This window comes from Talpa occidentalis, unplaced genomic scaffold (genome assembly GCF_014898055.3).
Source record: "Talpa occidentalis isolate TD23 unplaced genomic scaffold, MPIMG_talOcc4v2.1 talOcc4.10, whole genome shotgun sequence".
Taxonomy (NCBI): Eukaryota; Metazoa; Chordata; class Mammalia; order Eulipotyphla; family Talpidae; genus Talpa; species Talpa occidentalis.
Genome location: NW_023600993.1, coordinates 92791462 through 92818981, shown reverse-complemented (window position 1 = coordinate 92818981; position 27520 = coordinate 92791462).

Genomic DNA, 27520 nt, shown 5'->3' with positions numbered 1-27520 from the left:
AGCAATTGACAGAATTTTGCAGTAGCCACCTGTATACTCATTACCTAGATTCTATCATTATCATCTTTCTTAACCTGTTTTATCTTACATCCCTTTGTCCCCCCAACCAGCCGTGAATCCGTTTTATTTTCTGGGTGCATTTCAAAGCAAACTCCAGACATTATTACACTTTCCTTAAATATTTCTGCATATAACTGGAGTTTAATATCTTCTTCTTATGAGATCAAATTTATTTAAGATTGAAACATACAAATCTCAAATGTATTTTCATCAAATTTTGACAAATGTGTACATCTGTGCAATTCTAATTGTTCTCAAAATCTAGAACATATCCTCACCCTGATCACTCTTGCATGGCTCTTCCCAGTCAATCTCCACATACCCCCACTCCCACACAAACTTGGTTGCTATGCTTCCCTCACCTTAGTTAGTTTTCTTTGTTTTTAATTCTTCACAAAAATGTATCCTTTTGTATATCTTCTATTAGTCAGCATAATACTCTTGAAGTTTATCCCTATTGTGTGCATCAGTCCTTTGAATTCTTTTTTTTTTTTTAACCATTAAGTAGAATCCCATTGGGTTAATAGTCCACAGTTTATCCACTCTTATTGTAGTCACATTGGCTTTTCCCTTAATTTTTGGCTAATATGAATAAAGTGACTAGGAATATTCTTGTACAAGTATAGAACTTTATTTCCCCCCCTCCAAACAAACAATATTTTCAGCCATAATTTCCATCCATCCATCCATGCATGCGTCCATCCTAACACATATTATACACTTACTGTAGGCCTACCAATGTTATACTCCTGGGAATACAACAATAAAAGATGCATTCTCTCTACTTTGAAGAATCTAGTGAGAGAATGGCACAGAGAGTTACAGACAAAAATTAAACTTCTAGAAAAGGGAGGAGCTTAGGAGAATGAAATAAGACTTCTCAGCAGGTAAGGCCTGAGCAAGGGAAGCAGAGTTCAGGGTTCCCAACAACAGCAGTGGCAGTTTTAGTAAAGTGTGTCTTGATGTTCTCTGTGGCTTCCTTCAATAAAAGCTTAAGGCTTCACCAAAGGAGTCAGTTCAGTGGAGGTGATTTTGTAAGGGGCTTTATTGAGTTAATCTATTCTGTGAAACTGACTCCCCTAGAGCTCAAGCTCATCATCTCTATTTGCATACCCCCTGCAGACCTATCTCAAGCTTTGATCTAGTTAGACTTGAGACTTTCACAGGGAGGTTATTATTCTAAGAGTTTATTTTATCCTAAAGTTTATAGTTTTTTTTTTTTTTTTGTCTGAAAAGCTCGGTGGAGCTGACTCATAGAATCAGCCAGACTTTATCTAGTGCAACAATTCCAGAATGGACTAACTCTAAGAGGCAACACTGGGTTCCTTTTGAGTCATTGGTAAGTTTGCCAGATAAAATACAGGACACCCAATTAAATTCAAATTTCAAATACACAACACAACTTTCTAAAGTATTTGCACCAAACGTATGCATGGGACATACCAAACTCATAAAATACCAAAACTTTGAAAAATAACCATGGAGTAGATGTTAGTTATATTCTGTATCTCCCAGTCTTTTAAATCTGAACATACAGGTAAGTCCCAACACCTTCTTGAGGGCCTGGGAACATCATGGTAAATGTGAATCATTGAAGTGTATGAGGGACTCAAAGCCACTGGGGTGGCAGGGGCATGGGGGGTGACCAGAGCCACAGGTCTCCAAACCCAATGCCACCAGACTCTGATTTTAGACTTCATAATTTTCCCCTTTTTCTCTCATTGTCAATCTATCAATTAAATCCTCTTGTGACATTTTATATTTATTTCCCCAGAGTCATAAAACACTGTTTTTCTTCTGTTTGGCCTGATGGGAGTGAAAAGTACTAATTCTTACTAGTTTTATATACACAAATGTATGTATATATACCCACATACACAGAAATCATGGGCTAGTCTGGGGAAAGGTTTGGAGCTGTGATAATTAGTGAATATTTCTGAGTTTAATAAATTAAAACTAATTTCCATTCTTTTAATTTTATTTTCTCAAGCATTCATTCACTCCCTCATTAAAATAATAAACATTATTAGCTAATCGTGGTTCAGGCACACCTCTGCAGCTTCCGCATGTTATGAAATAATATTTATAATCAATCTTTAGAAACACATAGTTTTAAAGGGTTGGAGGGTGATTACAAACTGAATGTTGCCATCTGCATATTATATATCCTCCACACAGTGTATTCACTCAATTTACATAATGACATGATTCCTGTAAGTGATTCCCACCTGGGCTCATGTGCCTGTGCTAAGCAGTGTTGCTCTAATGTGAAAAGCACAGTTCCCTTTCCCTCAAACCTTGCTTCAGATGGCCTTGTATCTCAGCCTCCCCAGCACATTTAATTTGGATCTCAACCTTTCACAAAGAGAAGGAAAAACAAATCTTCCAGGCACCCATTTCAAGGAGAGCACACAGCTTCCAGTAGGAAGTTGGCCCTAATCCTTAGTATCTGTTTCTTCCTCTGGGAATCCTTGTGCTAAAGATTCTAAACCCTCCTGACATTTGCCAGGGCACAAAGAAGGTAGATACTCATAGAAGTTGGATTTAACATGTTTGCATCAAGGATCTTGACCATGTATCCATCAGATGACGCAAAGGCTGTAAGGTGCCATAAATGCCGGCCAGAGCACATTATCTGCAAAGACGCTGTTTTCAGTGAAAGAAAAGTCCTCTCCATTTCATTCGCTCACTGATCTGCTCTTGAGTCAGGTCACACCACTAGTTACACCACAGGGTTGTCCGAAATGGTCTGGTAGTTTCACCAGCAGGGCCATTGCCTCCTCCTGACCTGGAGTCCTGACTCGGGCTGGTTCCATATACCTGTCATGCCTTTTCTGGGCAGTTTCCTTCCACAAAGTTCTGCTGGCACAGTTCTCAGGCTTCCCTCTGCGTCTGCATTACCTGGAGAGCTGCTGAGAATACAGCTCCCTGGACTCAATGAAAGCATGAAGCCAGAAGCCCTGAAATGCTGAGCCAGGCTCTGTGAAACACTCTTCTGCCCCTGAATTCCACAAGGAGGGGACTGTGTCACTCTTGCTCACTCTTATTCCCAGTTTCGACTGGTGGACACACAATGAATGTGGACCATGACGAAAGCTGCGTAATAGTGGTGACAGAGGGACGCTGATGGCTATATTGCAAGTAATTCTTGGGTGAAGGAATTCTAACTAACAAGAGGGATAAACTAATGGTGGTTTCTCTGAGTTTGTGCTCACTTTTTAAAAAATTTTCAATACATGCAATTGTTTTCTAAAGTATTAAAGTACTTAAAACCTCTTGAGTGGTGTATGTTGTCTCTGTGTTTTTATGTGAAGATGACGAGGATCCATTGAAAATCTAGAAGAAGGATTCTAAAGTCCAAAGGAACTGTAGAACCAATTAAACAATGTAACCAATTAAACAACATCACTGTGGGAAGTAGAGCTACTGGGAGTTGCCTGCTGGACACATCCAAATTGGACTCTGTATAAGCAAGAAGTAAATGTTTGTTGTATTAATCCATCTTGATTTAGAAAACATTTTTTGATACAGCCTATTCTGGCTAAAATGCACACTCATAGTTCAAACACACTTAAAGTATTTCCGTGTTTGTTTAGTTCTTCTGAGTACCAAGGTAAAGGTAATCCAGACTCATTCGTTCCCTGGAAGTTTTATCACAATACATTATAAAACATTTCCCACACCCCTTCTTATTCATCTTTCTAAATTTATTGATGTTCACAGTATCTGGAACATTCTAGGAGCTCTGGGGAGTAAGGATGCCTGAGGTCCTCAGGAAATATTTATATTTCCTTCTTCGTACAACTTCCCATGAACATGGCTATGGAAAGTTTGTCAAAGATAAGGATGGATCATTGGAAGATGTGGCTCAGGACTCAGTGGGAAGGATGCTGACCTCCCTAGATACCAAAACGGGGAGGTGATAGTGATCCCAGTTTCTGTCCCAAGACCAGACAACGAGCAGCCAGGGCAGATATCCCTATTCCCTACCCAGACATTTTTCTGTCCAAGAACTGTCTTTGTGAGAAACTCCCATGCCTGGCTGAAGACTTGTTAGCAGGTACCAGGCACCAGCCCTAGAGGCCCTCGTTCATGCTGCTGCCCGTAAGCACTTTACCAAGAAATGTATTTCATGACTATCTTGGGGTGGAGGGCTCCAAATTACAAATGTGCACACGCAGCAGTTTCCAAGACGTGCTTGACCTCCTATTTTTACTGTAATTCAAGAAAAGTTAGTGCATTTAGAAACTAGGGTGGTTTTCTTCAGTTGTTTAAGTTACATTTTTACTTCCTCAGTTTGGTTCTCTACTTCTAGTCTTAATTGGCCAAGAGCTTGTGGGAAATAAAATGGAGAAGGATTATCTTGAATCATTTACCTAGAATTCGGACTGAGTATAAATAGGTCAAAGGCCAATGTAACCTCTTAGAAATCAGAGAGAGGTGTGTGGTAGTGAATGTTGTCCTTCATAGTTTTGGGGTTCATAAGACTAGAGACTGTGAGAAGAATGAATATTTGTAGCTGAACTGAACCCTGAGCTGCAAGGTGCATACTCACACGGTGCGATATCTTTTATTCTGTCTTGAAATGGATAAAAGGAGATGCAGTTAATGAAGCACCTACTGTGTGCTAGTTACCATTGATTCATTTAACAACTGTTTTTAAGTGCTTACCTTAAGCTGGCTGAAAAGTTGAATGCAATTTTGTTCCTGGTCATAAGGAGCTCCAGTTACCCAATTCAATTCAATTTTCTTTAGAAAGTTATTCACTAGGTCTACTTCATGTTTTAAATAGGCTGATATACAGAAGTCATAAATCACTGGAGTTTGCACAGAATACTATTTCATGGGAGGAGGCCAGAGAGGATGACTTGAAGGTAAACAAGGAAATGAAGGGGGTTCTTGCCAAGAAGGATTAACTAACAGGTTTAGATGAATCATTTACCAAAGGTGAGATCTGAGAATCCCAGAGCACTAGGAATTGGAGACAATTTGGACCATTCTCTAGCTACTCTGTTTTCTGAAGAGTGTTCTGCAGAATATGAGCCTGCAAGGTACTTTTGGAAAACATGCTCTGCAATCAAGCATGCTTGAAAAACTGGGTATCCTATTTTGGACATTTATAAGAACCCTCATGTGGCATGGGGAGGAAAAGGAACCCTCTTACACTGTTGGTGGGAATGTGGACTGGTCCAGCTCCTATGGAAAAGAGTATGGAGTTTCTCAAAAACTGAAAATGCATCTGCCCTATGACCCAGCAATTCCACTCCTATGTATCTCCTCCCAAATATAAAAACAGTAATTCAAAAGGAAACCTAGAGTCCTATGTTTATTGCAGCACTATTTATGATAGCCAAGATACAGACACAACCTAAGTGCCCCCAAACAGATGAATAAATCAGGAGGATATGGTATATATACACAATACTACTCAGCAATCAAAAAAGATAAACTCATGCCATTTGTAGGAACATGGATGGAGCTGGAAGGGATTTTGCTAACTGAAACAAGCCAGAAAGAGAAAGATAAATACTGCATGTTGTCACTGAAAGGGTCAAAAACAAACTTTAAAACCAACCCTTGAAATCTGACCATAGATTTGCAGCTTTCAGAGGGAGAATGGAAGGGTGGGGTGTGGAGAACACAATGGACTATGGTGGAGGACTATGGGTGACTCAGCTCTATGGTGACTACACCTGAGAGGGGAATCCTATGCTGCCAGAATATTGTCAAGAATGTGCAACAATGGTGGGCCTCCCCGGTGGTGCAGCAGGTTATGCTGTGAAGCTGTCTGCTGCCGCATGCTGCTCCCCTCAGCAGTGCTTTCGGTCTGTCTGCCTGTTCTGCTCCCCGCTCTGTCTCTGGTGAATTCCCTCACCCTCCAGCGCCTCTTACCTGTACCCCAGCTCTTGTATAAAAATAAATAAATCTTTTTTTTAAAAGAGTGTGCAACAATGATAGTTTAATAATGATAAATAAATTAAAATCTCACACACACACACATAAACCCTACTAGGACATAATAAGGACTCTAAGGAGTTGTGCAAGAAAGAAAGCAACTCATGCTCCCCCCTCTCAGCAGCCCCAACCTGGGGAATCCCAGGCTTACTCTACACTATATTATTTGGTCACTTAATATTTATCTACATTCCATGAATCTGGTGTTCTTTTCATTCTAGTTTATAAAATGTTAACATAGTTTAACTTGGAACATCTCTGTATCCAATAGGAGCTCTTAGTAGTCAAATACACATTTCACAATTATTTTTATTAATGTACAGATTGTATTTACTTGAAACTCTTAATCGTTTATTGTGGATATATTATGATTAACTCTCCAGCATGTTATGTTGCAATATAAAATATGTATTATGTACCATATCAAGTGATATAATCATATCATATGGAGTAGGGTGAAAATATTTATTATGTTAATAGTTTGAGCATTTTGCTCAAAAAAGAAAGGGGATCTGGAGAAGGCTCTCGGGAAGAAGATAAAGCCCAAATTGTAGAGGTCTTCAGGCACCAAGGTCATTAAAAAAGGGAAAGAAATCAATAATTTGGTTTCCGAATAGGGAGCAGGAAAGAAATAGGTTGAGACAAGAAATTATGCCAAGTGATAAGACAGGAATCTGATTTCAAGCTTTAGAATTTTAGTAATTTTTTGTAGGTTGACCAATTCCAACTCAGGTTTGATCTGTTTGTATTGCTGTACTATAAATCCCAGCATTATTACCAAGGATTTTTATACACTCTCACTCTGTGAATTTGTGTTTAGCCAGATGGTAATTTAAAAGAGTTGTGTGGGTTGATGCAGAATTAAGGGGTGAGGTGCCCCAAACTAAAATGTTCAATGCAAGTGGGAGGAGCCTAGCGCTCTCTTGGGAAGTTGTGGGTTTTTTTATAGTGTTCTAGACTTTCACTGGCTGTGCTGTAGGGGTTTAATCAGTTTTTCTCTACCTTTTACAGAGTAGGAAAATATAAATTCAATTCGTATATGGTGTATATAAATGTATACACAGGGTATATATATGTCTGTCTGTAGTTGCATATATCTATGTAGATAGAAAAGTAGACATAGCAGGTCCTCAACATTATTTTTTCAATAGTGTTTTATTATAATGTTGATGATAAAAAACAAAAATCCTGGCCAATATGGAATAAAATGACATCTTTCAAGGATCTGGAATGGTCATACTTCCTTTCACTTAAAGTTGCATTTTCCAAGACTCTATTCACAACATTAAGTGAGGACTATCTTTATATGTGAATGTTTTATAAATATGTAGTATCTTCATTTTCAACTATACTTATATTTCACTTAGGAAAATTTGTCAAAAGAGGTCTGCTCCAATGCCTCATGGGCAAGCTGTAAGAGAGGAGGCATTAACCTTTGGGACTCAATTTAGAGAGGTCAGATCTGCAGGCTACAGGTTTGTGACCAGAGTGAAGGAGAGGGAAAGCCATGCTTACCAGGGTTCTCTAGCCCTGGAATTTGCTTGGGGCTCAGGTATAAATGCAAAGTCCTATTTTGGAACTAGAAAGTCAATTTTTCACAGACCAAGTTTAGGGAGAAGTGACTCAACAACACTGATAGAGAAGAAGACATCGAGGCAGGAGAGTTCAGTGTAAAGGGGTTGCAAAGGGTAAATCAATGATCTTAGGCTGTATAAACCAAGGTCCCCTGTCTGGAATGGAGGAGGTGACAGTCGTCTATTCCGCTTTGATCTGGCCAGTCCACCTCATTTCTGGATTTGTGCTTCTTCTTTTGGGATTTGGCCACAGCAGCTCCTGGAGAAACCATGGTGCAGTGAAGATCTTTTCATGTTTGTTCATCCTTTGAAACAATTCACTGACTTCCATTGCACTGAGAATAAAATATGCCCTCTTCTTTCTGGTATATGAACCTCATGAGCTTTCCATATTCAACTCTTTCCCACACACTATTCTATTATCTGAAATGTTCTCCCTCTCTTACTTCTCATAACTCAGCTGAATTCTCTTCATCTTTTATAGCTCAAGTCAGATGTCACTTTCAAGTTAAGCTGTCCTTGACCTTAAGCTTAAGTTACGCCATTCATCTCATTTCATCCTGCTGGTTCCCTTCCTGGTACTTAATACCCAAGAGTGGACTCTACTCTCTCTGGTAGATGGCATGACAAATCTAGAGGGAGGCCTTCAGCTTGAAGAAGGGCAGGAGGAATCGAGCTACACTCACCCAGATGGCCTCTACCATGTGTGGGGATGTCAGTGCATTGGGATGGAATCAAGTATTTTCGACTCTGGGTTTGAGTAGAGTGTTATCTGATCCTCAAAGTCAGGGGTTTTCAAATGGAAGTATACATATCTCTGAAGATTTATAAATAGTCTTTCAAGAGATACATCAAGAAATTTGTTTTGCATCACCAATTTTCTTATGAACTCTTTTCTAATGTTGATCCCATTGAATTAATCCTTTCTCTTTTTTATTTCCCATTCTCCTATTTCCTTTGAAAAACAAAATGACATAACTTTTTCCCACTGAGAATTTTATTATGATGCGTTATATTAAAATGTAAAGCTTCCAGGTCCTCAAACAAAGAGACAACTGAAAACACTAAAAATACTTTTTTGATGCTAGATCACGATGAGATTTTTGGTTATATAATTAAGTTGTAATAGTAATTTTAATAACAATGGTTAGGAAAGAAGCTTCCATTTCTAAGCACTTGTTTGTGAACACATTCTTTCAGTATTTAATATCTATAAAACCAAAATAAGAAATAAAGTTGGTGCTGATGTTCTTCCTAAAAGACACTAGTCATAATCATCCTTTGAAACATAAATGGGCTCATGGATCCATTACACCTATTGGAAATTGTATTTCCAATACAATTGTATTATTTCTGCTTAAAAAAGAACTATCAAAATTTGTGATATATCCATCTTGTTTAATTTTTAAATTTAAAAAAAAAATTTATCCATATGGTTTTAATCCATGATTTAATAGTAATAAAATATTTATCTCCATATAAAAGAAATTCTTTTACATGCTTAGAACCATATAGCCCTAGGAGTTAAAAACAACATTTAAAAGTCAATTTATGTACATATTTTATAGTAAGTAAATATGATCAATACAAAGTTTTCAAATATCAAAGTATATTACATGGGCTAAAATTCTGTCGGGGGAATGAAATGAAACTATAATTTCATGGAGAAGAAAAAAAGTAAATATCTGATTATTACACAAGAACTCATTCATTTTAATAATGGATGCAGGTGGTTATGCAATTACTATTTTTTTTTGGACTCCACATTTCACAAGTTTTGTTGAAAAAGAGGTCAGTCTTTACAATATTTCAGAAATGATACCTTTTGCAAGTAGAGACAAAATTTTTCCAAGTTCTTTTGGTGAGTAAGGAAGTGAAAAAGTTCAAGATCACAGTTCTAAGCTCCTGCAAACTGGAAACCCAGCCCAACTCTGCCTCTTAGCAAAGGGGTTGCTGAGGGCTCTCTCAGACTGCCACCTGCTCCTATTCCTGAGCACACTTGTATTGGAGAAGCTTCTATTAGGTTGTGTTCTCAGGTCCTTCCATAGGCAATATTTCTCTGTCCAGCTTGTCCAGACTCAATGTCGTCTGATAAACAGCCTCAGAGACCCTGTGCTTCTTTCTCAGATCTTTCATTATGCTTTGTATTTGTGCATTCAAAAGGATGTGGTCCAAATCCAGATGTGCCTCTGTACTGTAAGCTCTGTGAGGACAGGACTTTGCCTGCTTCGGTGTATCCTTTCTCTGTAGCAATCCAGAGCAGGGTTTAGGACTTCCCAGAAGCTTAGGAATCAGTTGCTGAATGAGTGAATGGACTACACAAGAAGAAAGCCTTTAAGCTGAAAGCACTGTAAAATGCAAGTTTTAAGGTTATTTATACATATATATTATTTATATGCTGTTTGCTTCCTTGTTTTTCAAGGAAAGATTAGCTATGCACTTACTATGTGCTTGTGTAACTTGCATGCAGTGGGCAGGGAAGAATTAAAGATTTTGCTCAGTGAATCTGGAAGCTATCAGAGGCATTCAGATAGAGGCATGCAATTTTGAGGTACTTTGCTTTGGGTACACTAGTTTTGTTGCAAGACCAAGGGGCTACCTCTGGAAAGAAGGTGCTGGAGCCAGAGATTCTCCTAAGTCCCTCTGCCCAGAAAAGTCTTCTATACTCTTGGGCCTCCCTGATGGCGCAGCGGTTGAGCGCTGGGTTGCGAAGCTGCCCACAGCCTCTGCAGTGCCGGTTCGATCCCCAGCTGCTCCCCGGCCACCGGAGGAGGGTCCCACATGGTGCACAGACCTCTCCTGCCGCCCGCTGCTCCCCTCAGCAGTGCACTTCAGTCCTTCTGCCTGCTCTGCTCCCCACTCTGGCTCTGGTGAATTCTCTCACCCTCCTGTACTTCTGACTGTACCCAGTGCTCGTATAAATAAATAAAAAAATCTTAAAAAAAAAAAAGTCTTCTATACTCTTGAATCTAAGAGGTCTGTATATGGCTCATTCCATAGTAACACACCCTATTAGGAAATGAGATCTGGAAGTGTTTCCAAAATACTAACAACAATGTAAGTCAATGATACCTCATTTAAAAAAATTATGAAAAAAGATTATGCAAATGAAAAATATCAAAACATTTTAAAGAGTGCAAATAGTTAAATAGGATAAAGACACACTGAAACATAGATACATCTGCAGTGAGAGCTGCAAATATTTCTGCCTGTTAGCTTGGCATCCTCTGTGTCTGAGGATAAGGAAGTGGAATAAGCAAGGGGGCTCTTTTGAGCTCTGATGTTCAGTGAGTCAGAGAGAACTAAGATAAAAGTGCTCAACAGAAGATGAAGTGTTCTTGGCCAAAAGAAAGGCAGCGGAGCATGATTTAGTGAAACAACCTTGAACTCTGACTCTGCAGTTTCCAGCTGTGTAACGTTGGAAAATCACTTAACTTCTCTGAGTTTCAGCTTCCTTATTAGTAAGATGAGATTTCACAATACTCCTTAAGTGGGAATGAATGTGAAAATGTTAGCTTCATCAGAGGTTGTCCAGTAAATCTTTGTCAAAACTGTTGAAAGACAGAGATTTCTAGCAAAGGACAGATAACTGGGCATTCTTGAGCAGAGTTTTGAAAGTTGGCTGAATAAGATAAGCCTTGGGTAGCTGTGCATTTATAAAATATCTAAGTAAGGGTAGGATTTCACAACTTTGATACTATTGACATTTTGGGTTGGAAAACTTTTTGTTGCGGATGGTGCATTTTAGGCTATTAGCAACATCTGGTCCCTACCCACCAGATGCTAACACTCCCATCCAACGTTGTGAGAAACATAAGTATCTCTGGATATCATCCAATGTCGCTTGCAAAATTGCCCCTGGCCAAAAACCACAAGTCTAGAAGATGAACTCAAATGTAGGAAGCTCTGTTGCATGTGTATGTGTGGGGTAGCAGTGGGGATGAGGATGAGTGATGGCTAACCATTAGATTTGCTGCTATCATAATGTGACAAAATCTGAGCTTTTTTCTTTTTCTTTTTTCTTTTTTAAAATATTTTATTTTATATAATTCTTATATCATTTTTCATCTTTGTACAATGTAGCATTTTCATTTTGGTTATATTCCCCATATAATTGCACCCCCCCTTATTTTGATTCTAGTTCTTCCTCTCCCTACCCCTCCCTAATCCCCCCCCCATAGTGTGTCTCTGGTTTATAGTTGCTTGTTGATTTTGATTATTACTTTGCAATGATTAGTCTTTTTCCTGGTCTCTTATGTAGGTTTTCTAAATTCCTGCTATGAGTGAGACCATCCGGTATTTTTCTTTTTCTTTCTGACTTATTTTGCTGAGCAGGATCCCTTCTAGCTCCATCCATGTTGCTGCAAACGGCATGTGTTTATCTTTTTTGATTGCTGAGTAATATTCCATGGTGCATATGTATCACATCTTCTTGATCCAGTCATCTATTTTTGGGCATTTGGGTTGTTTCCAAAGCTTAGCTATTGTAAACAGTGCTGCTATAAACATAGGCGTGCAGGTGCCCTTTGGAATGATATGCACATCAAAGATATCTTTATAGACACATCACCCAAAGCAGTGATAGTGAAGGCAAAGATAAACAGCTGGAACTACATCAAATTAAAGAGCTTCTGTACAGAAAGGAGACAATAACAAAAACAAAGAGAAACCCCACCGACTAGGAGAACATTTTTGCACACAACACTAATGATAAAGGACTGATCACAAAAATCTACAAAGAGCTGATGAGACTCAACAAAAACAAAGAAAATAATCCAGTAAAATATGGGCAGAAGAGCTAAGAAGAAACTTCTCTGAAGAAGAAATGCAAATGGCCAACAGGCATATGAAAAAATGTTCAACATCATTTGTAATCAGGGAAATGCAAATCAAAACTACAATGAGATACCATCTTACACCAGTGAGAATGGCACATATTAAAAAAACTAGCAACAACAAATGTTGGCGAGGATGTGGAGAAAAAGGAACTCTCCTGCACTGCTGGTGGGAGTGCAAACTGGTCCAACCACTATGGAGAGCTGTGGGGAGATTTCTTGACCTACTAAACATAGAGCTTCCATATGATCCAGCAATTCCACTCCTAGGTATTTACCCAAAGGACACAGAAACAGTAATTCCAAAGGGCACCTGCACGCTTTTTTCTTTTTAAAGACATCCACACAATTTATTGTTCAAAAGAAGAATTTTAGGGACCTCCCTGGTGACACAATGGGTTAAGTCTCAGCCCTATGAAGCTATCCGCAGTCACTACAGCACGAGTTCAATTCCTGGCCAGGGAGCTGCCCACATGGTGCAGCAGACCTCTCCTGTCTCACTCTTTCAGTCACTCTGCCTGTTCTGCTCCCACTCTGTCTCTGGTGAATCCTCTCACCCCCCACACCTCTGGCTTGCACCCCAGCTCTTGTATGCATAAATAAATAAATCTTAAAAAAACAAAAGAATTTTAGGACTATCATGTTAATTCTACAAAACACTGAGCATATATTCACTTTATATTTCCTTACACTGTATTATGATTGTCTATTTCCTGGACCCTCTCCCATTGACTACCAGCTTCTTGGGAATGGGAACCATTTAAAATTTTATTTTTACAACCCGAGGACATGGCAGAACACATGATCCATAGTTTTTGGATAAAGGCAATATTTACTCAATGAATGAATTTATTAAAAGTTAGATAATTCTAGTGTGACTTAGAAACCAGCATGATGACATTTGTAGATCTACTGACTAAGAACAATAGTATGTAATACGTGAAAATATGCTTTTCTTCATACTTGGTCAGTACACTGAGTCTTCTAGATATGTACATATCAGAGATTCAATGTCAGTCCTGACAACTGAGGTCAAATTCTTTCTGATTGCCTGAAGAGAAGAGTGGATGGATAGATAAATGGATGTATGGATGGATGGTGGATATGTGGATGGTGGATGAATGGATGGTGGGTGGATAGATAGATGAATGGATGAATGGTGAATGGATTGATGATGGATGGACGGATGATGGATGGATGGATGGTGAATAGATAGATGGTAGATGGATGGATGAATGGTGGATAGATGGAAAAGAATATGATAAAGTTGCATATAAGTAATGCTTAAATGTAGTAGGCAAAGGAATTAATATTAATTCAGCAGTGAGCATTGTGTCAATATTTTACATGTTATCCTATTTCATCCTCACAGTAATGAATGCATTATTGTCCCAGCTAACCAGGGATAGTGAGATTAAGTGAGATCAGTGAGATTAAGCAAACTTCTCGAGATGGAAGCATGGTTCTATGAAACCAGCTCAAAGCGTCTCAAGTACCCAAGACAATCTTCAGTGTCACTGTTCTGCAGAAGTCTTCTGCATCCCAAATGGAGAGCATTGTCTATGAGAAAGCTGTGCCTTTGGCCTTCCCATGGCCTGCCTTCCTCAAGCATGGTAGAGGCAGCTTGGCCCAGGTTCCAAGCCTCTTGCTGCCTAAACCTGTTTGCAGTGTTGACAGGTTACAACGCATATGGCTTTGGCCTGGTGCCCGCCGCACACAGGGCCCCCACACCATTGAGCCCATGCAGGTGAGCGATACGGAAGTTTCTTCTCACCAAGTTTGCAAGCTGCTTGTGGCTGTGTTCATCACCAGGTGAAGAAATGCCTTTCACATTGGAAGTTGATCACTCACCAGTCAAGCACGGAACAAAATGCAGCTAAACTATCTAAATTCTCTCCTATCCTATTGACAAGTGTGTGCACTCACACACACACTGTTACACACTCCCACTCCCTATGTGAGCTGAGCACTCTCAGTGATCCATGAACTTCCCAGGAGTCTTCAGCTACATCTGGATAGTGAGTTTTACACTCATTCATGAAATCACACATGCGTGTTAGGATTCTGCTTTATGTCAGACACTGTTAGGAGTGGGAATAAGACAGACAAGTTATGGAAGTTGCATTCCAGTGGGAGGGAACAGAAAGCAAGCTAGGTAAGGTATAGGAATGAATAGGTGGAAAGGGGGTAAAAAAGAAAGTGTGGGGTCAGGGAGAAGAGCAATATCTATTCTCGTGATCTGGGGTCTGTTCTGGGGTGAGGTGGGTGACAGGCTCTGATGGTAACCCTTGGAAGGGGGATTATGTCACAAATTCAGGTCACTGAAACCGCCTGGGTTCAAAACCTAGGGTCATAGTTGTGTCTGTTGTGCGTGTCTCAAATTAGAGGCTTGAAAAAATAAAATGATTGTAATCAAAAGGTACAAAGTTCAATAGAAGGTAAGTCAGTCCTGGGGAGATAGACACAGCACGAAGACCATGGCTAACACCGCTGCATGAAGGAAAAGGTGAGGGAGGACGTCCTCAGAGCTCTCATCACAAGGAGAAGCTTCTTTTCATCTTATTTTATTTATATGGGAAGATGAATATTAGCTGCACTTATTATGGAAGACACTTCACATTATATCTATACCAAGCCACCAGGCTGTGTGCTATAAATTTATACAGTGAGGTACTCTAATAAAATTAGAAAATAAAAGGGGAGAGAAAAGTGAGTGGAATCCAAGTTGTCACATATTGTAGAAAGTTGGAAGAGGGTAAGGTCTCAAGTGAGAGCTTTGGATCCTGTGCAAAAGGAAAGAAAATCAAAGAAACTGAAGGAAATTACACTAGCATTTATTTGGTATCATCTACTGTGCTAAATGCTTGACATATTCGCTTGATTGAACTCTTTAAAATCAAACGAATCCCTACAATATATCATGGTGCTTATTTCACAGATGGAGAAATTGAGGTTCAGGGAGTTTTAACAGAATTTTCTCAGTCATTCTGCTCTGTTGGATGGGATTGAACACTAGCGTTTCATGTCTCTAAAAGAGGTATCCTGTCTATGAGGTCATGGCATATACTCATGAAGAAGAGAAGCTGAGTATTTTGTTTGGGGTGGAGTATATATAAAATTTTATATAGCATATGTAATTTTATATAGTATATATAAAATATATAAACTTTTTATTTCTATAGAAATTTATGTGAAATTTATATTTGTATTTATATATTCTGTGTGTGTGTGTGTATATATATATGAGGAGGGAGAGGGTGGTATAAATATTAACTATCCTTAGAACTGGAATATCTGGTGGAGAAGAGAAAGAGTAGGCACAGGGCAGCTTGAGTGGGTCAGTACCAGATTTAGTTAAGTGAGAATATCCAACAAATATATAGATTTGTTACAGTATCTGCTGTCTATGTGACATTGGGTTACTGATCACTTTCCCTTCCATTTTGATCTGCATACCTGTCTTATCCCCAGGCTGGAAGACAGGGATCATTAACTTTTAAAAAATAGGTAATGTGCACCTGGTAAAATATTCAGATACCCTAATCAATAATTAATTGTATGGTGAGAAGTTAAGTCTCCGTTTTCCTCCTGTTTCCTCTCTTTACATCTTGAATCAACCATCATTTTCAATTATGGACCATTTTAAATGTTAAGTGTGAATTTGAGGACTTATAAGCTTATTACTTTAGAGGACCATCTGTATGGCTCTAAGCCTCACTTCATTAATTTATTAATTAAACACATAATTACCAAAACCTACTAGGGACAAATTTCCTTTTCTGTACATTTCCTATTGTGCTGTAACAAATAAATGTAGTGCCTTAAAACAACAGAATTTGTTATTTTATAATTATGCACATCAGAAGTCCAATATGTGTTGGTAGGGTTGTGTTTCATCTGGAAGCTCTGCAGGAACTTTTCTGACTTCTAGAAACCACCTGCTTTCTTTGGCTTGTGGCCCCTTCCTCCATCTTCAAACCAGTCAAGATGTATCTTCAAGTCTCTCTCTTTGACTGATTTTCCTGCCTCTCCTTTAACCTTAAAAGGTTGCCCGTAGCTAGCTTGAGCCACCCTAGATAATCTAGCATAATGTCCCCATCTCAAGATCCTTACCTTCATCTTCAAAGTCTCTTTTGCCATGTAAGATAACCTACTAATAGATTCTGAGGATTAGAATGTGGACATCTTTGGGGAGGAGCATTCTTCAGCCTACCACACCACCTGAAGTTTTAAAAAATTATGTATCTCCTAAATAAATTATAATTCATCCAGTTCCCTCCATTCCAAGGACACCACAAAATCTTTCTGTCTTCTTAACTTAAGCCTTGCAAAGGCTTCTCACCAGATTCTAGCAGTGGGATCACTCTTTCCTTCATTGTCCACCCTGCAGCCAGCTTGTCATTCTAAAATCCCTTCGTTCCTACCATTCTAATTTTAAAATATCTCAGTGACTTCCTAAAGGTCTCCCTATGATATAAACCCTCCTTTGCAGAGTTAACGAAGCAGAGTAATAAAGACGTCTCTGCTACACCCTGCACTTCTTCCTGTGTCTCTGATCCCATTCCGCGAGGCCCCTGCTTGTGCTCTTACTCATCTTCCAGATCTCAGTTTAGATGTTAGCCCCTTAGGGAAGCCATCCCAGCTGCCTGCAGCTTGGCTAGATTAGATGCCTGCTTCTGTGGTCCAAGAGCACCTCCGCATCCCTGTCCAGAGCCCCACCATGCTGAATGGACATTGATCTTGTCCACCTGTGGCTATTTAATAAATATCTGTTGCCTTGGTGACTATGTGATAAGTGAACAGATGGACAACACTGTCACTAGAAAAATAGGGTCTGTCTGGGTCTCTACCCCACCCTGATATAAATCATCAATCGTGAGTCTGTGAGTGCAAAGCCTATTTGGGGAGGCAATAATTGTTAGGGAGGGCTGCAGGTATCAGCTTCTTATCAGGCAAAGGGCCATGTCTGTACATGTCTTGACATGCTTTTTCTTTTTCTTTCTTTTTGTGTGGGGGTGAGGGAAGTAGGATGCACATTCCAAAGTCTATTAACTGAGCTTTTGGGAGTCTTGCCTTCTTTTCTGGCTCTAGACACATTAATTGTGCAGAATTAGAAATCACCAAGAGCTAGAAATCGTTCAACACGTAGTACTTGCCAGTGTGGACTTGTCTGAGGATATGTGGTCTGTACTCACAAGGTTGTTTTAATGGACAAGTGTCCAGAGACTCTTCTCTGCACCAGCACACATCCTGTTTTCCTTTACCTCCCCTTTCTGCAGGATATTCCTTGTCTTCCTCAAAGCCGGGTACCAGGTTCATTGAACTGACATTCCCCAGACACGGGAAGGCAATCAAGCAGAGGACTGTGGCAGGGCATGTTCCTCCTGCTCCCGGACATGCCAGGGGAGGCGGGGAGGCTCACATGAGCTTGTTTTGCTGGAAATGCAGACCTGGCGAGAGGCATGCCGTGTGGCGGCCGCTCTCCGGGAAGGTTGCAGCTTACAAGATTCCACTATTCTGGTGCCAACCTGGCAGCAGCGACAGCGAGGCTGGCTTTCCTTTGAGGAGAAATCTCTGCTTCACCCAGGAGGTGGATGGCAGGAAGGATGTGGCTGTACGACTGCTCATATCAGGAATCTTCAGCAGGAGAGAACAGGCCGGGTCATTTATCAGTTGAACTTGGCAAATAAATAGGGTGCATTTGACACAGGCAGGCAGCGCGCCCTGGTCCTGGAGAAAAGGGTTTCCGCTTTCCTCAGCCTAACTTTTTGGGATAGCTTATTTGTTCAGTTCTTTAACTGGCTTTCACAGCTGAGTAGGAAAAGTAACCTGCCACTTCCTTAGGGTGGGGAGGAGAGCGGGGGTGGGGGAAACATGCTGTGTCTCTAGGTCCATGTCCAATATAATAGTCATGGCACAGCCAATAGTTCATTCTCTTTTTGTCCCCCAAATGCATGCTCTGGAATTGCATGGGCAAGGACCCCTGAAGCCCATCATTCCCAGAGGAAAGTGAAGCAAATGATCTCATTCCTTGTCTGGGGATGGGTCCTTCTAACTAAGTCCTAGCCCCAGAGCAGAACGCTGCAGGTGTGAGGGGCTCGCGGTTGGGGAACACATCAGTCACCTGAGGCCTTCGTGATGCTCCAGCTTTGTGGGTTTTCCCAGACAGCGTGAATCAGAACCTGTGGATGCAGGTCTTGGGGATCAGCATGACACAGGTGATGGAGATGCATTTTGAGCTGGATTGCCCTTGCATTTAGGATCACAACACAGCAGGTGGATGAATAGGGATGTGGCTACAGAAAGCTAAGATCGAAATCTTGGCTCTGCTCCATACTAGATGTGGGGCTCTGGGAAAATCACCACTTGTCATTCAGTCTGTTTTCTCAGCTGTGCAATATGGGGCAGGAGCTGTATCTCCTATCAAGCTTGCTGTGAGGGTGAAGTGGCTGATGTGTCGTAAGTGGTGTAAGTGGTGTTGCTCTGATGGTGAGGTGTTGGGTGATTGTGTTTGGGTGGGGAAAGGAGCTCCTCTCTTCCCTGGGCCAATGCCCCGGTGCTGTGGGGATGACTAGGACCTGAGGTCCAGGACGCATCTTCCTGTGAGCAGACTTTGACATAAGTGACTAGAAGCATGACGTCTAATCTGTGGAAGGACAGCAGGAGGTGGGTAGATCTGGGCTTGCATCTTAAATCCAGCTGTGGGATACTGTGTGAAGTTTTTGAACTTTCTCTCTCTCCTTTATCTTAACTATTCATATGATATTTGCCTTGAAAATTTTTTAGGGAGATCAGGTAAACTATCCATGATTTTAGTTTCATCATTTTTGGATCTATTCTAAGTGTTATACTTCTCTGCTCAATAATTACACACGACTAACAATGGCTAAGGAAGTGAGCAATTGGATAGCATTAACATTTGATTTATTGAGGAAATATACACTGACCATGGGAACCCTTGTCTTTAGGGTAACAGGGATCATTCATTCATAGTTCAGTGTATGACACACACAAGGTAATAAAGGGTGGCCTTGAAAAATATTAAAGGGCCTCCCTAGTGGCACAAGGGGTTGGTCTCAGCACTATGAAACTATCCACAACCACTGCACCACGAGTTTGATCCCTGACCGGGGAGATAACCTGTGGCATGGCAGACCTCTCCTGTCTCACCTGCTACTCCCCTCAGCAGTATATTTCAGTCAATCTGCTCCTTACTCTGTCTCTGGTGAATCCTCTTACCACCTTCCAGTACCTCTGCCTACACTGCAGTTCTTATATGCATATATAAATCTTTAAAAAATTAAAAATATTAAATATTGCTAATCTAGTGACATTAATATTAAAAATAAAAATCAAATACAGCACAAAATTGAACAACCATGTAAAAATCAATCAATCAATTCATCAAGAAAAGTCAGATTGGGCTAGCACCCAAAGAATGCAAGTTGGGAGGGAGTGATCCCAGCGTTCACATTCTAGAGTTAGAAGCTACCTGGCCTTGGCGAGGATACTAAATCTCTCTGAGGCTGAGTCATGTCATTTTGTAATAGGTTACACCCGCATTGCTAGTTTGCAATGATTAAGATGATACCTCATGCTTCACAGGCAATCAGCATATGTGCATATTAATGCACATATCTTTCTCTTTTCTTAATATCTTACCGATATTTTCATTGTCTCTTAGGTTTTCCATATAGATGACTTCCTCACAAACAATGCTAATGTTCCCCATTCTTTATTAACACTTAACCTCTCTCTTTTTCTTATCTTATTGTGGGGACCAGGACTCCTAGAACAATGCTAATTTATCATGCTGCCTGTCTATTTCTTTTCCTGTTTTGTGTCAAGGGGAACGGTTATGATATTTTTCATTAGATGTGATTTTTTTGTAAAAGGCTAGCATGGTTATTATATTCAACAATCCCCCCTATTTGTATTTTAATAGGATTTTTTTTTTTTCTAGTTAGGAATAGATTCTTATGAATGGTTATTTTTTCCCAGCAGTTCTCCAACTGATCCTATGTTTTTTCTTCCTTTTCTCCTTTAATGTGATTGCACGATTGACGTCAATAGGCAACCGACCTTGCATTACTGAAATCAACTCTGTCTGGTCCATTCAGTACAAATGACACACTTTATTCCTTTTCTTCTGTAGCAGTCAACCCATATTTTCTTTCTTATTCTGCACCCCTTGTTCCATGGGATGGTCCTTTTATTTATTTTTATTTTTATTTATTTGTTTTTAAAGATTTATTTATTTATGCATACAAGAACTGAGGTACAGGCCCGAGGTGCAGGGGGTGAGAGGAGTCACCAGAGACAGAGTGGGGAGCAGAACAGGCGGATCACTGAAATACACTGCTGAGGGGAGCAACGGGTGAGACAGGAGAGGTCTGCTGCACCATATGGGTCAGCTCCCTGGCCTGGGATCGAATTCGTGCCGCAGAGTCTGCAGATAGCTTCACAGCCTTCACAGATAGCAGGGCTCTTTAAATAGGAAGAGAGCACCCCTTGCACCACAGAGGCCCCTGGGATGGTCCTTTTAGAAGGTGGGAGAAAATGGAGAGAGGAGCCTGTTTGCAAGAGCATGTTGGAAGAGAATGTCACAAGACTAGCTGGACATATGGAGCGAGAAACCCACGAGTTCCTGGTTCCTGTCAATAGGAGGTTTGGAGGCCTTTGGAGTCTGTCCTTCTGAGCCATTCTGCCCCTTGTAAACTGCTGCTGCAGCAGCTTCTGACCAGCTGCTCGGCACCTGACTTCATGTCCCTCTGACCACAGAGGATCAAGGCCATGTCTGCCCGAGGCTGTTTCTATAGAAATGCAAATACATAGCTACTGCTTCCTCTTCGTGCCACCTTGTCCCTCTCTTCCCTTTTCTTCTAGATCTTTTATGAGAGAAGCTGAGATTTCACAACAGAGAGATGTGTCACTCAGTCACGCAGTTCCCTATGAAGAAATGTATTTTCTTCTCTCTATTCTCTTTTGAAAGCTAAGAAAATAGTGGCAGCTGACCTCTTGAGTCTTTATGGATAGGTCACGTACATTTACCCATGATAGAAAGACACAGGGGCTGAGCCTGTTGGTTTGCGTGGGTGGGTCTCCCTCCCCGTTTGCAGAGAGAGGAGGGCTCTCATAGATAGAGGTGGGTGCATCAGTCTGCACTGATAGTCCGCGCCCAACCCTTGTGACCCTAGGGGAGGGGATTAGGATTTCTGTCTCCCTAGAAGAGACACCACTCCTTCCATTCTTCAGTTCTGTCCCCCTGTTTCAAAGACTATCAACCCAAAGTCTGTACGGTCTTTAGGGAGTGGGGACAAGCCCACTTTCAAGTTCTGAGTTTTGTCGATTTGGGGTTAAGTTGTTACTATTCCATTTGCAGTCAGACCCAGCTCTGAGAAAGGGGGTAGACAGGGCATAAGGAAAGGATCGAAGCCAGGAAGCTGTCTTAGGTCAGACTCTGAGATGAGGATCCATTTGCAGGTAACTTAGGAAGGAAGGCTGGTGAGTAAGGGAAAATCAGAGAGGAAAATTCAGGGACTGGAGCCAGGCCCTAGTCTGCAGCTAAGGCCTGCAGCAATACCGAGTTCAGATTCAATTTCGGTGTATCCTGACTCACAGTAAGAGAGTTAAGATTTCACACAGCTTCACACAGAAGTCTCAAGGTTCCCAGTGGAATATACTTTCCCAGGTATTTCCAGCTTTCTGTGCATATGGGCAGGGAGTATATAAAGAGCACCAGGTACCAAAGGTACACACACAGTCAAAGAAGATCTACAGATCTACGGCTTCACCAGAACTTTTGCTTTGTGCAAGGATTAGTTGTATATGGGCCCAGGTTAAGCCTGAAGATCCCTGGCTCTTACCCTGGCCTATGGAATCAATATTTCTGGGACTGAGGCTCGGAAACCAGCAGGTCTGTCCAGCTGTCTGTGTGATTCCAATGCCTTTTAACAGTGGAGGGCCACTCCTTTAAGTGTTGCAATGGGCTGAAGATTAGATCACTGCAAACAGGAAGCAGGGCTCTTTAAATAGGAAGAGGGCACAGTGTATGCTGCTGGAAATGATGTGGGCTTTGCAGCCAGTTCAAGTGGCTTCCTAATCTGCTGTGATTTGGAGAATTTCTAATCTACCTCATTCTAATCTACCTCATTCTCTGTGAGTGATAATGTTTAATTTATAGAGTCTGATGAGTCCATTTATTCATTCACTTAAGTATTTATTGAGTGTCCATGTATGCTATCAGCCACTTTTGTAGGTGCTGGGAGCAGAGGAATGGACAGGACGGAATTCTTGCCCTTGGGAAGTTCAGGGGCTGGGCTAGCTCATCCCTACCCTGTGAGGCTCAAAGCCTTGCTTGCATGGCCTTTGCTTGAAATCTTTCTCTCTTTATGACTCTTCCATCTTCCTAGTTTTCTCCAGTTCTGCAGAGCTAAAGGCACATACTAAATGATCAGATTTGTACAGTGATATTTATTGACAAATGTATGGTATGAAAAGTAGAATGACATAAGACAGAAGAATTGGCTGTATGAATGGAGCAGGTATTTTGAAGGACCTCATTATGAGGATGAAGTTAAAGGTGCTAAGAAGCCTGATATCTGGGGGGAAAATAAAAGTTATCCAGATTTATTAAAAGTTACTTTATATTACTGTGAAAACACCTTGAAAGAACAGTAATTCAGGCATCAGTTTTGATACCTATACCTACATTGAGCTAAGATGTCTTCAAACCCCATGTCCATGGTCCTGCTTGTCATCTCCCTGAAGTTTCACAATCTCTGACTCACAGTCTCCTGTGCTTGAACATGCAATCTTTGTTCTGAATTGCATTGTTTCAATGTCAAACTCTTCTTTTTTACCAAGCAAAATCAACTGATACCCAAAACTAATGAACCACAACCAAAACTATGCCTCGACCAAACTCCAAATGGAGGAAGGTTTCTGTCCCAGGAACATAAAGACACTTAAAAGGATAAGAGCATTCTCCTCTCGAGAACACACCCTAGAGCTTCCAGCTGGGGATCCACTGGATCCCCAGTCCTTCTCCCTCCTAAGGCTTGTGAGCAAAGCCAACATATTTTCCCCTTGCCTCATGCAGAGTAACCTCCAAACCTTAACTGTTGTCTTGGCCAAAGAGGAACTTTTCAAGGTTTTTCCCACATAAGGGCAGTTACCACCCTCAGAGGAATTCTGATTTCAACTGCTTGGATATACCATCATTTCTGCCTCATGATAGTCCTCCCAACACAATAGACACTATGGATCTCTATGGTTAATGATTTTTATAACTTTTCCCCATAACTCGTTTGGAATTGGCTTTATGTATTGAGACTACAGGTTTACTCAAATAAGAATCATTCTTACTTCTCAGGCTTTATTGGACCATTTAATGAAGTCGTGTGTGTGAGTATTTTAATATCCCCAAGCATTCCACGGAGAAACAATTGTTCATCCATTCCTCCAAACTGGGTCCATTTATTATAATTTATTCCTGTAAGGATGTTCCAGCTCTTAGCATGACCTATTCTCTGCCAGTATATTTGATTCCTCACTCACTTCTTAGAAAAATGTATCACTTCTTTCTCAGTGCCTCCAGAATTTTATACCCTTCTCCAGAGTAATATTTCCCCTCTGGATTATTCTTATTCAGGTTGTGAGAAGTTTCTTGAAACCCTCAAGTCTTGTTTACTTTATTTTTAAGTTATTTTGGGAAGTAAGAGACAATGGCAAGGCAATTTTTCACTTTTCCTTTCCCTGGAAGAACAAGCAAGTTCATGAACCTTAGAGATGTGAGTTCCTCTTGATCCCCGCCCCACCCCCCACCCCACCTCACCCCAACCAGGACCTTTGGTTTAGAAAACTGAGCTTTAATGAGGATAAGGATAGGATATTAACTCCCTTTAAGGACAAGTTTCAGGGGTTGTAGATTCCTGAATCTACAGAACATAGAAGCTGGCATGACTTCTTTTGGGAGTATAAGTGGCTCCTTGCTTAGTGGACAGTAGCTATGTTAGCATCTCTTTCTCCTGCTTCTGGTTCAGCATATATCACCCCTGCTTCTGGTAATGGGACCTCTATGGCTCTTTGGGGAGCCACTTCTCACTCACATTCAATTAATGAGTTTTCCAGGGGGTCAACCGCTTTGTCATTTATAAGAATGGACATGTGACCACAAGGCCAAACAGAGTGCCTTCTTTGTCTCTGGCTGTGGCAGTTGGTTCAAGGATGGGTGGGGGACCGAAGCTCAGCTTCTCACACTGGGAAAGTCCTACTCCTCTTTAGAGATGAGGAACTCGCATGGCTCCCCACTCTCCACTCTCACAATATGCTGTGCTCCCCCATCATTGAACCCATCCCACTGGATGGCCCTTCTTCTTTTTCTGCCTCCCTCAGGCCTGTGAAGTGTGACAAAATTGGCTTGTCACAGACTGCCAGCATATCAGAGGGAAACTGGCCCATGATTGGTGCTCAGTCAATTGTTATTAAATGGGATGGGAAGGTTGAGATGGAGCGTTCGATCTTGAGAACAGGAATGGTCCTGCTGAGTAACGACAGAGCCAAGGGCTCCAGGTTTCGGTGAGCTCACACTTCAGGTCTGATCCCCAAAGAGCCTTATTAAGAAAACAGCAAAACTGAGAATTGCAGCGATGTCTCCAGCAGACCTCTCAGTTCCCATTAATGACTCCTATAATAGCTTTTCATTGCCTTCTCTTTCCTTCAGAAAGTCTCACATTGTCATCCAGGCCTGTTAAACGTTCTGTGGGCCCATTATCAAAATAGCATTTTCAGCTTCACTGAACACATGTAGGAAATGTTGTCGTGTTAAAAAAAAAAAAAAAAAAACAACTATGAGAATAAGCACAGATTGTATTGGGGTAATTATCTCCTCTCCAACAGCCTTTTGGAAAAAGAGAATATTTCTAATTTTTGGAAAGCCATACATCTAGAAGGGGAAGTTGTCACCGATTAGATCAGCAGCCCAGCGAATGAAATCTAACATCAAATTCATTTCTCCTCCCAACTCTGCCCTCTGCTTCTCTGGCCAACCCTTTGCTCCCCATAATAAAGAGGGAGATCACACAGAGTTTGGATGGATGCTTGGTGCGAGCATCATTTCTTTCTTTCTTTCTTTCTTTCTTTCTTTCTTTCTTTCTTTCTTTCTTTCTTTCTTTCTTTCTTTCTTTCTTTCTTTCTTTCTTTCTTTCTCTTTCTTTCTTTCTTTCTTTCTTTCTTTCTTTCTTTCTTTCTTTCTTTTCTCTTTCTTTCTTTCTTTCTTTCTTTCTTTCTTTCTTTCTTTCTTTCTTTCTTTCTTTCTTTCTTTCTTTCTTCTTTCTTCTTTCTTTCTTTCTTTCTTTCTTTCTTTCTTTCTTTCTTTCTTTCTTTCTTTCTTTCTTTCTTTCTTTCTTTCTTAAAAATTGAGGTAACATTGGTTTACATTTTGTTTGTGTATTAGAAGTATAGGATCTCCCTCCTGGGGTATTGCTACCATACGGCACCCACCACCAAGACACCCATGATCCCCCACCAAAGTCCAGTGTGCTCCCTCCCCACCTTGCTCTCCCCCCATCATCACCCCCCACCCCCACTCTGGTAGCCCAGTTCTAGCATCAGCTTTCTTGGGTTAGTTCTTAGTTTGGCTTTATCTGATCTTGTTTGGCTTCTCTGTATCTACATATAAGTGACACTACTTGGTATTTGTCCTTCCCCTTCTGACTTATTTCACTTAGCAATAAACCCCTCCAACTCCATCCATTTGCTGCAAATGGCAAGAGGTTATTTTTTTTAATAGCTGAGTGGTATTCCGCAGAGTGTGTATCTTCCTGATCCACTCAGCTATATTTGGGCCCTGGCTATTGTGAATAGTGCTGTAATGAACACAGGAGAGCTTGCTTCCCCTCACATTTGTGATCTTGAGTTCTTCTGGTAGATGCCTAGGAGTAGAATTGCTGGGTTGGATGGCAGGTCCTTTTTTAACCTTTTGAGAAACCTCCATATTTTTTCTGTTGGAGCAGGGCCAGTCTGCATTTCCTACCCACAGCCTAAGAGGAATCCTTTTCCTCCACATGTCAGGATCATTTCTGTGCGGGTACAAAGGTAGACTGTCATTTTAAGTTGTGATGGATCCCATACTTCTGATGATGGTGTTGGGGGACCAGACCAGGGCTGGCCTAAGTCAGAGGCTGGCTCAGAGTCATCAATGTGCCACAGGCACAGAGGGGTCCTTCGGGGATGTGTCTTCACAGTGTCTCTTTGGGGAGGTGGCACAACTGACATTTGGTAGCAGCTCAGTCTCCACTTTATGATTTTTTTTTAAAGATTTTATTTATTTATACAAGAACCGGGGTACAGGCCAGATGTGTGGGAGGGTGAGAGGACCCACCAGAGACAGAGTGGGGAACAGAATAAGCAGACTGATGAAATACACTGCTGAGGGGAGCAGTGGGAGAGACAGGAGAGATCTGCCTTGCCATGTGGGATTCTAGCTGGCTAGCCAGGATTGAAGCCACAGGGGCTGCGGACAGCTTCACAGTGCGGCACTCAACTGCCTGCACCACCAGGGAGGCCCCACTTTACGATTTTTCAAGCTCCATTATTCTCACCTTAAAATCTGAGTGACAACGCTCACCAAGCAGGTTGGAAAGAATGATGGAAGCGTTACTGAGCATGTATATGCACAGTGGCCACTCAGGCTGTGTATCTGACCCTCTTACTCTCTCATCTCTGCTGAAGCAGCCCAGCCTGCTTGGGTGGCTCCGGATTCTAGGACCAGTGAGCAAGCTGGGCGATCAAGGTCAGCACGTTGCTATTGAATACAGAGGCTGGCCTGGGCATCTGGGCTTCATGGAGCCTGGGAGGCTTCCTGGAGGAGGTGTCCAGGCAGCTGTATTGGAGAAAGGTCAGACCTTTCCCAAGGGAGTGAGGGAGGAGGAAAGGACTTGAATGCTATTTTACAGGCATGTGGGCAAGATGAGGATGGAAAAAAGATGGGACTGAGCTGCCAAGGGCATCATGCCACCTCCTGTAACAAAGGTGTGTGGCTTAGCGGCTCTCAGAAACATGGACTTGCGATTGCCTAGCAACCTGGGGACAGAG